Genomic DNA, 3,904 nt, shown 5'->3' with positions numbered 1-3,904 from the left:
TGTCTACACCACAAAATCAATGTGTACGTGTGTGTATAGTGCGTATGCTATCGTGTGTGTGTGTGTATGCACGTGTCTGTGCCTATGTTTGTGTTGCTTCACAGTCCCAGCTTTCCAGGTGTTTTTTTTATCTGTTTTTTAACTGATTCTACTGCTGCATCAGTTACTTGATGTGGAATAGAGTTCCATGTAGTCATTGCTCTATGTAGTACTGTGGGCCTCCCATAGTCTGTTCTGGACTAAGGGGACTGTGGAGAGACCTCTGTGTGCATGTATTGTGGGGTATGCATGGGTGTCTGAGCTGTGTGCTAGTCGTTTAAACAGACAGCTCAGTGCATTCAGCTTGTCAACACTTCTTACAAAAACAAGTAGTGATGAAATCAATCTCTCCTCCATTTTCAGACAGGAGAGTTGACATGTATAATTATTAATATTTGCACTTTGTGTACATCCAAGGGCAATCCGTGCTGCCCTGTTCTGAGAAATTGCAATTTTCCTAAGTCCCTCTTTGTGGCACCTGACCACACGACTGAAAGCACGTATACTACTACCATCGGGACATTAAAAACTGTATATCTTATGTTTCACCAAGCGTGCTGAACGACGATTCTAAGAACACACAGCTGTCGGATTATACCACTCTATCTGCAGGACAGAACAGCAGCCTCTGGTAAGACACGGGGTGGGGGTTATACACTCTATCTGCAGGACAGAACAGCAGCCTCTGGTAAGACACGGGGTGGGGGTTATACACTCTATCTGCAGGACAGAACAGCAGCCTCTGGTAAGAACAGGGGTGGTGGTTAACACTCTATCAGCAGGACAGAACAGCAGCCTCTGGTAGACACGGGGTGGTGGTTATACACTCTATCAGCAGGACAGAAACAGCAGCCTCTGGTAGCACGGGGTGGGGGTTATACACTCTATCTGCAGGACAGAACAGCAGCCTCTGGTAAGACGGGGTGGTGGGTTATACACTCTATCAGCAGGACAGAACAGCAGCCTCTGGTAAGACACGGGGTGGTGGGTTATAACTCTATCAGCAGGACAGAACAGCAGCCTCTGTAAGACACGGGTGGTGGGTTATACACTCTATTCCTATCAGCAGGATAGAACAGCAGCCTCTGGTAAGACACGGGGTGGCAGGTTATACACTCTATCTGCAGGACAGAACAGCAGCCTCTGGTAAGACACGGGGTGGTGGGTTATACACTCTATCAGCAGGACAGAACAGCAGCCTCTGGTAAGACAAGGGGCGGGGACCTATGCATTTATGTAAACAACAGCTGGTGCAAGATATCTAAGGAAGTCTCAAAGTTTTGCTCACCTGAGGTAGAGTATCTCATGATAAGCTGTAGACCACACTATCTACCTAGAGAGTTTACATCTGTATTTTTTGTGGCTGTCTACATACCAACACAGACCGATGCTGGCACTAAAACCACACTCAATGAGCTGTATACCGCCATAAGAAAACTGGAAAATGCTCATCCAAAGGTGGTGCTCCTAGTGGCTTTAATGCAGAGAAACTTAAATCAGTTTTACCTCATTTATATCAGCATGTTAAATGTGCAACAAGAGGAAAAACCTCTAGACCATCTTTACTCCACACAGAGAGACACGTACGAAGCTCTCCCTCACCCTCCATTTGGGGAATCTGATCATAACTCTATCCCTCCTGATTCCTGCTTACAAGCAAAAATTAAAGCAGGAAGCACCAGTTACTCGGTCTATAAAAAAGTTGTCAGATGAAGCAGATGCTAAACTACAGGGCTGTTTTGCCATCACATACTGGAATATGTTCCGGGATTCTTCCGATGGCATTGAGGAGTACAACACATCAGTCACTGGCTGTATCAATAAGTGCATTGAGGACGTCGTCCCCATAGTGACTGTACGTACATACCCCAACCAGAAGCCATGGATAACAGGCAACATTCGCACTGAGCTAAAGGGTAGAGCTGACGCTTTCAAGGAGCGGGACTCTAACCCGGAAACTTATAATAAATCCCGCTATGCCCTGCGACGAACCATCAAACAGGCAAAGTGTCAATACAGGGCTAAGATCGAATCGTACTACACCAGCTCTGATGCTTGTCGGATGTGGCTGGACTTGCAAACTATTACAGACTACAAAGGGAAGCACAACCGAGAGCCCAGTGACACGAACCTACCAGACGAGCTAAATAACTTCTATACTTGCTTCGAGGCAAGTAACGCTGAAGCATGCAAGAAAGCATCAGCTGCTCCGGATGACTGTGTGATCACGCTCTCCGCAGCCACTGTAAGATCTTTAAACAGGTCAACATTCACAAGGCAGCTGGGCCAGATAGATTACCAGGACGTGTGCTCTAAGCATGCGCTGATCAACTGGCAAGTGTCTTCACTGACATTTTCAACCTCTCCCTGTCTCAGTCAGTAATACCAACATGTTTCAAGCAGACCACCATAGTCCCTGTGCCCAAGAACACTAAGGTAACCTGCCTAAATGACTACCGACCTGTAGCACTCACGTCTGTAGCCATGAAATGCTTTGAAAGGCTGGTCATGGCTCACATCAACACCATTATCCGAGAAAACCTAGATCCACTCCAATTTGCATACAACAGATCCACAGATGATAAAATCTCTATTGCACTCCACACTGCCCTTTCCCACTTGGACAAAAGGAACACCTATGTGAGAATGCTGTTCATTGACTACAGCTCAGCGTTCAACACCGCTCTGCCTCACCCTCATTTGGGGAATCTGATCATAACTCTATCCCTCCTGATTCCTGCTTACAAGCAAAAATTAAAGCAGGAAGCACCAGTTACTCGGTCTATAAAAAAGTTGTCAGATGAAGCAGATGCTAAACTACAGGGCTGTTTTCCATCACATACTGGAATATGTTCCGGGATTCTTCCGATGGCATTGAGGAGTACAACACATCAGTCACTGGCTGTATCAATAAGTGCATTGAGGACGTCGTCCCCATAGTGACTGTACGTACATACCCCAACCGAAGCCATGGATAACAGGCAACATTCGCACTGAGCTAAAGGGTAGAGCTGACGCTTTCAAGGAGCGGACTCTAACCCGGAAACTTATAATAAATCCCGCTATGCCCTGCGACGAACCATCAAACAGGCAAAGTGTCAATACAGGGCTAAGATCGAATCGTACTACAACCAGCTCTGATGCTTGTCGGATGTGGCTGGACTTGCAAACTATTACAGACTACAAAGGGAAGCACAACCGAGAGCCCAGTGACACGAACCTACCAGACGAGCTAAATAACTTCTATACTTGCTTCGAGGCAAGTAACGCTGAAGCATGCAAGAAAGCATCCTGCTCCGGATGACTGTGTGATCACGCTCTCCGCAGCCACTGTAAGATCTTTAAACAGGTCACATTCACAAGGCAGCTGGGCCAGATAGATTACCAGGACGTGTGCTCTAAGCATGCGCTGATCAACTGGCAAGTGTCTTCACTGACATTTTCAACCTCTCCCTGTCTCAGTCAGTAATACCAACATGTTTCAAGCAGACCACCATAGTCCTGTGCCCAAGAACACTAAGGTAACCTGCCTAAATGACTACCGACCTGTAGCACTCCACGTCTGTAGCCATGAAATGCTTTGAAAGGCTGGTCATGGCTCACATCAACACCATTATCCGAGAAAACCTAGATCCACTCCAATTTGCATACAACAGATCCACAGATGATAAAATCTCTATTGCACTCCACACTGCCCTTTCCCACTTGGACAAAAGGAACACCTATGTGAGAATGCTGTTCATTGACTACAGCTCGAGCGTTCAACACACATAGTGCCCTCAAAGCTCATCACTAAGCTAAGGACTCTGGACTGAACACCTCCCTTTGCAACTGGATTCTAGACTTCCTGATGCCCCCCCCCCCC

The sequence above is a fragment of the Salvelinus sp. IW2-2015 genome, unplaced genomic scaffold (genome assembly GCF_002910315.2).
Source record: "Salvelinus sp. IW2-2015 unplaced genomic scaffold, ASM291031v2 Un_scaffold5478, whole genome shotgun sequence".
Classification (NCBI taxonomy): Eukaryota; Metazoa; Chordata; class Actinopteri; order Salmoniformes; family Salmonidae; genus Salvelinus; species Salvelinus sp. IW2-2015.
The sequence above is the reverse complement of the archived record's forward strand: the minus strand, read 5'-3'. Positions refer to the sequence as shown.